This window comes from Pseudophryne corroboree, chromosome 2 (genome assembly GCF_028390025.1).
Source record: "Pseudophryne corroboree isolate aPseCor3 chromosome 2, aPseCor3.hap2, whole genome shotgun sequence".
Taxonomy (NCBI): Eukaryota; Metazoa; Chordata; class Amphibia; order Anura; family Myobatrachidae; genus Pseudophryne; species Pseudophryne corroboree.
In genome coordinates this window covers 684,024,638-684,035,865 of record NC_086445.1, presented here as the reverse complement: position 1 = coordinate 684,035,865, position 11,228 = coordinate 684,024,638, and the positions used below count along the sequence as shown (strand labels likewise).

The 11,228-nt window shown below is 43.9% G+C and overlaps 1 pseudogene; it reads right to left on the bottom strand.

The window, feature by feature from the left end:
* Positions 1-443: 443 nt before the first annotated feature.
* On the bottom strand, positions 444-561 carry LOC135051696 (5S ribosomal RNA; annotated as a pseudogene).
* Between the last annotated feature and the right edge of the window lie 10,667 nt (positions 562-11,228).

Genomic DNA, 11,228 nt, shown 5'->3' with positions numbered 1-11,228 from the left:
GAAAAGAAGAAAGACTATGTGTCTCTTCTGGGGCACACTTTAATTGTGAGTTGAAAATGATTGGTGTTGATTATTTGGTTAAAATATAACTTTTATTAATGTCCCTCATAAAATAATGGCTAGAAAGCGACAAGGAAAAAAATGACAATAGCAATGTATGTAACAAGAAATATTAATATGTAAACTGAACCAGCATAAATTGGTCTAAATATTGGAACTACTGGCGTAATGGCTCAATGAGCGAAAATATATGTCCGATGTAGACAGTAGGTCTCTTCTTCCTGAGTGTTAATACAATAAGTGCTATAATAGAGATATGATAGGAAGAGAGAAACAGGGAAAGCAAATGCTCCGGGCTCTACCCAATTCACTATTGAAGTTTGAGCTGGAAAGAATGTGCAAATGTTTGGTTCTGGGTCCTGTGTCCTTGGGTTGGATAAAAATACCTGCGGTACCTGGTATTCTCTGGTGGTCTCCCACCCAGGTACTGACCTGGCCCACAGTGCTTGGCTTCCAAGATCAGACGAGGTTGGGCATACTCAGTGTGGTTTGACCGCAGGTAAGTATATCACACCGGATGGCACTGAGAACCATATATGGTCGTTTCATTTCATGTTAGAGCTACGGCTCTAACAAAATCAATTCAGACGACAATTGTGTGTATATATTGAGTGATCCTGTGCAGACTCAACCAACCGTTTCTCTACTTTTCACACCTACACAGTAGGAATTGGCTTCTAACACCTTTCAAAAAAACTGCCTATCCTAGGATAATTGACTAAATCAGCAGTTATTTTATTTATCACTTGCTTCAAATATACCCAATAGGTTATAGCAATAACTTTGTTCATAAACCCATTATAATTTTGGATCACATACTGAATTGGGGAAAACAAAACACAAAAAGGATAAAAAAAAAAAACACTGCTTTCTCTCCCTCTCTCATCATTATCATATGCAGCTCATACTTATAGTAATCTGTCATTGATGACCAAATGTATACGTATTCCTCCAGCTTAATTCTTTCACTCCGCCCACCACGTTCCGCAGTTCCTATCACACCATCACAGGCTTCCATTCTCCAATCCCTTGGCATTTTAAAAAGGAAACACAGGCGCATTCGTGGGAAGCGAGCAGGCCGGAAATGTATTTCCCCCGGTAACCACCTAAGTCCTTTGCCCACCTGCTCACCCCCATATTCAAAGAACAATCAAATAGAAGTGATACCCAAAAGATGACCCTGTGTTTGGAAGAACAGAACTGTCAACTCTCGCTTTGTGACCCCCATACCCAGAGCTTCTGCACTTAACATAAAGAAAACTGAAGGCTCTCTGGTATGCCCAATCAGGTCAGTACTTTGTAATGCCAGATCTATAAGAAACAAGACTGCAACAATTGCTGACCTTATTGAATCTGCAGATCTAGCCTGTATTACAGAGACCTGGCTAGATGAAAATGCAGCACCTATATTGGAGGCTGCAGTACCAACAAACTACTCTGTCATCCACAACCCAAGACTGGACCGCAGGGGTGGCGGGGTGGCTATCTGCTTCAAAAAAGAACTTAAACTTAGGGTCCACCCTACTGAAATTACTCGCTCATTCGAGTGCATTGCTGCCCGGAGTTCGACAGGATTAGGTTTCAGAGTACTTCTCATTTATCGGCCCCCTGGAGATGGAAAGATATTTCTACAAGAAATTGCAGACACTGTTGCTGGCCTGGTTCTGGAACATCAAAGATAGCTCATCCGCGGGGATTTCAATGCATGGGTGGATGATGAGCTCTCACGCCTTGGCCAAGACCTCCTGTGCACAATGAATGGGCTTCACACAGGTCATTCCTTCTGCCACACATAAAAGTGGTCACACTCTCGATCTTGTCTTTCAGATTGGATTAGAAGTCACTGACCTAAAAATAAACCCAGTCATCTGGTCAGACCACTAGTCCTTTTGGTTCTCAGTTGCAACCCCTCAAATAAGATCTCTGCCCGTGGAGTTGACCAGGTATCGTACAAGGAGGGGTATGACTCCCCAGGCTCTTGCCATAAATTTGGATCTCTCTGCTATACTGGGTGCCTGTGAAGATCCCTGTTCCCTTGTCCGTTATTATAATAGGGGTGTTATGGCTGCAATTGATATTATTGCCCCTGTGCGTATAAGACTTTGTAAACCACAATGTCAAGCTCCATGGTTCAACAACAGTGTTAGTGAGCTCAAGAAAAGGGGGCGTAGACTGGAAAGACGATGGAGGAAGACTAACCTAGTGGATGACAAAACAAAACTAATAAAGCATAACGAAGAATATCAATCGACAATCACTCGTAAGAAATCACAGTTCCTGTCAAATTAGATCACAGCAGCAAACAATAGGCCAGCTCAACTTTTCCGCACAGTGGAGATGCTTTGCAAGCCAGCATGCCTGCAGACTGATGAAACCCTCTCCCAAGCAAGATGCAACGAGTTTGCAAACTTCTTTGCAGATAAAATATCCACCACCCGGGCTGGAATCTCCACAGTGCCATCAAAGGAGTGCCAAACTACAAAGCCTGCCAATATAAGCTACCTGCCTTCATGGACCAGTTTGACCCAGTGGATGTAAAGGACACAGCTGAAATTGCTCGGATTTTGCGTCCCACCACCTGTGATCTGGACCCAGCCTCAACCAAGCTTCTAATAGGTTGTATGGATATAATTGGTCCTGTCTTTGCAAAAATTGTTCAATGCTCTTTGCAGACAGGCATTTTTCCTGGACCCCTAAAGGAAGCAATTGTTAGACCGCTTCTTAAAAAACCTTATTTAGATCCCGACTGCATGACCAAGGTTTGATACAGACCGGTATCAAACCTTCCTTTCCTAGGAAAGGTTATTGAGAAAGTGGTTGCAAATCAACTGGAAACCCGCCTGACAACCCATGATATTTATGATCCATTCCAATCAGGATTCAGGAGAAGACATAGCACTGAAACAGCCCTGGTGTGTGTGTTAAATGATCTTCTGATGGCAAGAGACAGAGGTGACTGTTCAATATTAATCCTACTGGACCATGGGCTTCTGATTGAGCGACTGATACATTTCTGTGGTCTGGATGGCACAGTCCTAAGCTGGTTCAAATCATTTCTCACAGGCAGGTCACAGAGAGTATCGTCTGGATTATACTCATCACCACCAGTGCCATTGCCATGTGGTGTCCCACAAGGTTCTATACTATCACCCATGCTTTTTGCAGTATACATGCTCCCATTGGGCGAAATAATCAGGCGCCATGGCCTGGTCTACCACTGCTATGCAGATGATACACAACTGTACTTGTCCTTTGCTCCGGGCACTAATAACTCAATAGCAACCCTAAATGGCTGTCTAGCTGAGCTACAGGAGTGGATGAGCGCCAGTTGGCTGCGACTGAACCCGGATAAAACAGAGGTCCTTATGATACGACCACAACATCAAAGGACAAGACTGCAGCATAGCCAACCAACTGGACTTACACTCGGGGAATCAGAATTACAGACCAGTGATCGTGTGCGGAATCTTGGCATTGTCCTGGATGGTGGCTTGACACTTAAACATCAGATATCAGCCACAATCAAATCCTCATTCTTTCACCTGAGGAACATAGCCAGAATCAAGCACGTAATTCCCTCAGATGATATGCCAAAAGTCATACATGCATTTGTATCATCTCGATAAGACTACTGTAATGCCCTCTACCTTGGTCTCCCAGCAAAAGAATTGCAACGCTTACAGCTGGTGCAAAACACAGCTGCCAGGCTGTTAACCAACCAGCCCCGTTCTAGCCACATAACACATTTACTCTCTTCACTGGCTGCCTGTAAGATGGCGAATCATCTTCAAGATTGGCTTACTGAGTTCAAAGCATTACATGACCAGGGCCCAAGGTACCTGAAGCAGTTTCTGACCCCATACTGCCCCACTCGATCACTGCGATCTGTAGATGAAAGACTTTAAACAGTACCTAGAATCTCCCGTAACTCATCTGTGGGTCGAGCTTTTAGTCATGCGGCTCCGACTCTATGGAACTCACTTCCCTGCACAGTGCGAGATGCCCCAACTATAGAATCTTTCAAAAGTAGACTCAAGACTTTCCTGTTTACTTTACTCATGCATTTCCAAAATGTCCCTTTTAGTATCTTCATGCTTCTGTATTTTATGAAAATGTACTTCATTATTTTCTGTACTATATTATGCTATGTACTGTATCTGTTAAGCGCCTTGAGTCCTATTACAGAAAGAGCGCTATATAAATAAAATTATTATTATTATTTTTATTATTATTATTATTAACTCCACCTCTGGTTTTAGAGGGTACTGGGGGATTTTTGGAGCTATCTTTTATTTGCACTACTACTGGGGCTACATTCGCCATCAATCCAGTGTCCTGTCCATCTTTGGTCCATAGGGAACCCGGTATTTGTGAGATCATTTCCTCTACCTGTGATGGACATGTGTCTATAACGGTAGAGTGTAACATTAGCCTTTGAGGGGTGTCTAATATATCTTGTACTTCCTGTGCATGGTTTTCAAGGATATCTAAAAACACACCTTCAGGGGTACAATATATGACACACCGCATTTTACACAACAAATCTCTGCCAAGTAGGTTAGTCGGAGCCGATGCAGCCAAAAGGAAAGAATGTTTGGTATACAAGGACCCTATCGTAATCTCTGCAGGTCTACTCAAAGCGTACTGCTGCACCTTTCCCGTTACTCCCATTGCTGAAATCGTTTTACCCGTGGTCATTACACCTGTTGTGGAATTTAGCACTGATCTGTCCGCCCCTGTATCTACAAGAAAAGGTTGTGGTATGCCAGCTACATTGACCATGACCTCAGGTTCACCTCCAAGGCCAGTAATCAATTTCACTGACTGCAGACTACAGGTATGACCTGACCCCTATTGTGATTTTGGGCCCTCCCGCAGAGCATTGGCAGCTACTATATGTGCGGGGGATAGCTCTAAGTTTTCGGAGGCCTGCCAGTTCCTCCTTGGTGGGTACCTTCGTGTTTCCCCTCTATGTGGCTCGTAATCTCTATCCCATCTATGTGTTTGATAGCGTGGCTCGTGTTGTTGTCTAGGAGGTCTATACTTATGTGTCCCTGTACTCCTACAGTTCCTGGCAAAGTGTCCCTCCTTTTTGCATGCATAACATACTATTACCTGTTTCCAGTCGTCTGGGGTTGTGATTGGTTGGACATACCTTCAAGAGCCTTGATACTTACCAGCATCAACCTATCCCCTTGCGTCTCCTTGTGCTTGAGGATATTACGGTTGTAGTCAATAGCAGACTCTCTCAGGGCATCTACCGTAATCCCCCTCCAATTTGGCAAAGAGGTTTGTACTCTGGTTCTCAGAGCCTCTTCGAACCCGTCCATTAGAACAGAGACAGCTACCTCCCTGTGGTTGGTATTTTCCTTTATATCCCCTATCCCAGTGTATCTAGCCCTTTCCAGTAAAGCTCTATGGAAATCTTCTGATGCCGTTTCACTTTCTTTCTGTCTTATAGAGAAAATTCTATTCCACTTGACAACGGTGGGGAAATACAATCCTAGTTGTAGGTTAATTTGCCTAACATTCTCCTTATTGTATTCATCAGTGAGAGGCACTTATGCATCTAGCTTACAGTCTGTTATAAATTTCTGGATGTCAATATTTGAGGGTAGACTCGCTCGTAACACTATCCGCCAATCCTTGTTTGTGGGCTCATTGCCCCGTTCTTTAATGAATTTCTGGCATCCTACTAGATCTCTCCTGGGATCAGGAAATTCTGACATAATTGACCTCAGTTCAGACCGGGACCATGGACAATGCATTGCAATGTTCCTGATGGGGGTTACTCCCTGGTTATCAGTTTTCCCATTGGGGACTGCTATTACCCGAACTGGGTTTAACTAAACCACTTCACCTTTGTTTGTGTCTGTGCGGGGGGCTACTGTCTCTGCATAATGAACAGTCCCGTACTTACCTGTGGATACGAACTCACCCTTTCCTCCAGTGGAGGGCATCGCTACGGTCCTTACTGGTTGGGCCGTGCCCACCTGAGTTTCCTGTATGGTGGCTGCCAGGGAGAGGGCTGAGATCACGCTGGGCTCGTCGTCTTCCTCAGAACTACAACCTTTTGGAACATTTAGAACAGGATACAACTTGCATGGGTTATGATTAGTACAATTGGTTTGTGTGTTCCTATCATTTCACGATATACCATTGGTTGTAGCTATCTTCTCCCCATCTACATATGGCGGTGGTGGTGCCGTTGCATTCACATTTCTGTTTGGTTTGGAATTCGCTGTGCGAGCAAGTTCCCTTTGCATATCTCCCTCTTGTTGCCATATGTTTAAACAGTCGTTATGTCTGATCCTTTGTTTCTTGGATTTGATCAGACATATTCTATTTCTTACATTCTGCAGCACCTTTGGTTCAAAACTACCAACCCTAGGAAATTAGGCTTTATCATCCACTGTCATTCGCACCCATTCATCACAAAAAGCCTCTTCGTGTGGACCATACTTCCCACACATTATCAACCGAGCGGACCCTCTTGGCCTCAGCTCTCCAGCCTGAACCCTGGCTGCCGAACTTTTGACACGAGCCCCAAATGTTCAATACGAGCAAACGGTGAAAGTCCTCTGAGTTCTCTCACCAATTCCTTCTCCGCTGGCAGTACCATGACTCACTCCAATAGTGACCACCGCGTATCCAGTGAGGTATCTCTATCAGGCCCCTCTGCACTGTAAGTATTGACATATCAACAACAATAAATCAATATGCCACCTTTTCAGTGGAGGTTAAAAATCAGCCTGTTCTTTGTGGTTTCTTTCCACAGGAATTCCGCCTGGGAAACGTCACCAAGCCATCCTATGGACTTCCACCAGGAATCTTTCCTGAGAGAGAGAGTCAGCGAAAAATTCCTTCTATTTTACACAAATCACCTCTGCGTATGCTCCCCACAGCGCGTATGATGACGCAATTGCGAAAAGAACACAAATGGTATCACGTTGTGCCGCGTATTACACACACAGAGGTGCGGTCCAATCGCACAGCCTATAGCTACTTGTTATCTATATGCCCTACGATCACAGGAGTCGATTTCACAAGCTGCGCTTCACAGCCGGAGTGTAACACTAAAATACTTCTACACGTTGTAGTACGTGCCTACTTCCTCAATACACAATCTATTATGCTCCCCTACACGTTGTAGTACGTGCCTACTTCGTTAATACGTAAGGTTGCAACCCTTTCATGCCGCCAAGCCTCTGCCAACTCAACGTCTCTCACGGGATCCCGGTTTCTCCGGGGTTCAATACATCCACACCTACTTTCAGCTCGCACTAATACACAAGGTTTTCTGTACAAAAAAATATCACTCCCTTTGATTGATAGCTTGTCCCAGAGGTAGTACACTTTAAACAAAATTTTATAATTTGCTTTTAAAATGGGATAGTTACTTGCTATAACCCGCCTTTAAATTTATTCCTATTGTGTGGTTAAACTTGCGCTCGCAACTTTCACGCAACCTTGTGTAAGCACGCGACCGTGTGTGTCCCTGCGCCACGTGTGCGTTCCCGTACACTTACCACATGTACCGTACCACATGTACACCTTGCGTTCGCAACTGACTATACCACACTTATCACGATCAATGTGAGCAAAATGCTACTGCTCACTACACAATACACTTTTGTTCCTTACACACGCCGGAAGTCGCCCACAAGGGTAATCCTCCTTTGATTGTTTACCTAAACTTTTAGGCCGGAACTGCGTTTTGTGTTTTTATAATTGCTCCCTTAACAAAATAGATCAAATATATAACAAATAAACGTATCCGATTTTATGCAGATCTATAATGACTATTACAACCTATGGCAACAATATGTGAGAATGTATGCAAACTATCCGTACGTTTTGTGTGTGTTTTCGCGCCAATTTTTTTTTACACACAAATGAAAGTAAATGGCTTTTCCCTGTTGTCCCTCGATTCGCACCAGCACCTCTAAGACTATACAGAACAGACGTGGTCTAACAACATTAGATAGTTTTAAACACAATACAAAATTACTTAAGACGCGTCTCCACCCTTTGTTGGTAGACCAAAGTCTGTTAGGCCCTGCAAGTCGTGAGTATGTGGTGAACCGGATGAGCCCGCAACTGTTAAGTTCGTTTAACTTACAGGGAAATGCTATACCTTACAATACAATGGATCGGGCCGCTGAATGCAGATAATACCCCTACGACGTGAATGCACGTAGCGTATGCATGCCGACGCTCTATGCGCACTGTACAGCGACACGTATGGCTGAATATACTTCTATACCCAAACAAGAATGGAATGAGACACCAGTTGTATATGCTATGTTGTGGTCCAACGCAGCAACAAATATTTACTAAAAGGGATATACACAGAAATACAACAATATCACAAAAGAAGAGCTACAACCAATGGTACATACGTTTGTTCGCCTCCGCCTCCCGGATCCGTTTCCTCAGTCAGTCTTAGCAAGATGATCTTCAGAGAATAGCCTGAGGCCGGCCAGGAGGCCCTGCTTTTATACAATGGTCCAAAACACAATACAAAGGAAACTGTAAGCTCTTCTTCAATAGGTCAAGGGGCAGGTCATGTACAGTACATGAGCGGTCATAGATTGGTTTGAATAGGTGGGCGATGCTTGGTCCAGGTGTACTTGCTGATGTCCTCCACTGGGTTCCCGACGAATATCATGAGTACAGTAATTACAGTAAGATATGAATATTGTATTCCTGCACATATCTATGCGCAGGAGCATGCTATAATCTGCAAACTGCAATCGGAATGTAGCCCTTGAAATACTGTACATCTGGATACCAAACACTGGGGGTTATTCCGAGTTGATCGCTCGCTAGCTGTTTTTAGCAATCATGCAAACGCTAAGCCGCCGCTCTCTGGGAGTGTATCTTAGCTTAGCAGAAGTGCGAATGAAAGGATCGCAGAGCGACTACAAAAAAAAAATTGTGCAGTTTTAGAGTAGCTCCAGACCTACTCCTAGCTTGCGATCACTTCAGACTGTTCAGTTTTGGATTTGACGTCACAAACACGCCCTGCGTTCTCCCAGCCACGCCTGCGTTTTTCCTGGCATGCCTGCATTTTTTCGAGCACTCCCTGAAAACGGTCAGTTGACACCCAGAAACACCCTTTTTCTGTCAATCACTCTGCGGCTGCCATTGCAACTGAAAAGCTTCGCTAGACCTTGTGTAAAAATACTTCGCCCGTTGTGAAAAAACGTCACGCGTGCGCACTGCGCTGCGTGCGCAGAAGTGACGCTTTTTCACTTAATCGCTGCGCAGCAAACATTTTCAGCTAGCGATCAACTCGGAATGACCCCCACTATGTCCTAACCTAGTTCTGGCCCCTCACATCCTGTAAAGCTGGATATCTCTGTTGTTCTGTTTCCTAAGTAAATGTAACTTGCTGGTGTGGTGTGTGTAGACTATGTGTAAATTATGCACTATGTGGATACAATATCAGATATGTCTTTGTGGCTTTTCTATGCTACCGTATTTACTCATACCACGCGCTAATACACAGGGCTTCGTGAGCCAATGTACGCAGCGTGCAGGTATGCGCACGCACGGCAGAACACGAGGCCACTCTGTGTGGTGTTTGCACGTGTTGGATGTGGGTATAATATTTTCGACATCGACAATATATATATTCAAATAACTACTAGTTGGGTGGAAAATCAGTCGTTTATGGCATGAAGTATGCTTCAGTTAACTGGATTGTATATTATCCCTCAAATGGTGATGGCTTCTTAAGGACTTGTTTTCTTCTTCTTTTTTCTTAAGAGTTATCCATATCAAGACGATAATGATTTCTTAGAGTTACACTAATATTTGGAGTATAAATAAATCTTAAGGAGAATATCTAACTCTTTTTGCACATGTTATATCTGCCTCCCCTGCAGTGCACATGGTTTTGCCCAACTGCTAACAAAATTCCTGCTGCGATCAACTTGGAATTACCCCCATAGTTGTGTAGTCATTGCATAGTAGTGCTGTAAGACTCAACCTCCCTGTTCTATCCTGTGGACTTTTTGTCAACGGCTGTTCCAATTTTACTTGTCTGCAGACTCCCTTCACCTAACACAGCCCTATGTATCATCCCGAAGGGACATTGTGTGCCAATCACAATGTTTTTTGAAGTGTTCCTTATTCTGAGTCTTGGATCCCACTCAGTGGTCAACAGTTGTAGTGCAATTTTATTCTTTTGGATACCCTGATCAACCACTGTCTCCGCTCCTTTAATCACACACATTTGCTGCATCTCTTTTTATGCTGTTACAATGCATAATATCAGCATGATGGTTGCAAAAAGCCCCTGTCTATCTTGCCTCCACTAACAGGAGAACGTGACCTTCATCAACCCCTATGATCGTTGCACCCTTTTGTTAGGCAGATTACCCCACCTGCTTACCTGATTGGGAAAGATAAAGGCTTGGAGAATATAAACCACAGAGGCCGTCTGATAATTCATCTGTCTGACCTGTGTTTCTTCCTTAGAATCTTGCTCTCCACTCCATCCCTGCTACCAATGGCACAGGACCTCCACACACAGGTCATCAAACTTCAGAGCAAAATTGAAGCAATTCTTCCGCATGTGAAGACTCTGGTTCATGCACACATCACCAACTCGGGTCAAGAATTTCCACCTTTTAGGAGGATAAGAATTATTCCAATGATCACCTTTCGCAACTCCAGGATACAGTATCTCAACAGCACGTAGAAAGGAAAGCCATGCAATACAGTATTGATCTGCATAGAGCTTGTTTCAACTTTGTCAGAATCTAAGGCTTTCCCAAAGATGTTTGATCTTCTTGATGCTCTTAACAATTTATTTATTTATTTTTTAATTATGAGTCTGGACTTCGGTAACTACAGATATTGATCAAGCACATACGGCCCTAAGACCAAGGTGGTTGACTGAAGACTGACCTTGACATGATCTGCCGGTTCCATTACTTCTCCTGAAAGGAGTACATTCTCTGGAGGAATAGCACTTTGTATGGTGGGGTGTTCAGTGGTGACATATCTTCCAGATCATTCACTAGTGCACACTCCAGCAGTGCAAGTTGGTGAGATGTCTGATGGAGGAACTTTGTAACCATGGCATACCCCTTAATCCCCCAGGTGACACATAGTGGGAGTTTCCGTCACACTGCAAACACCTTTTGACCTTGCCT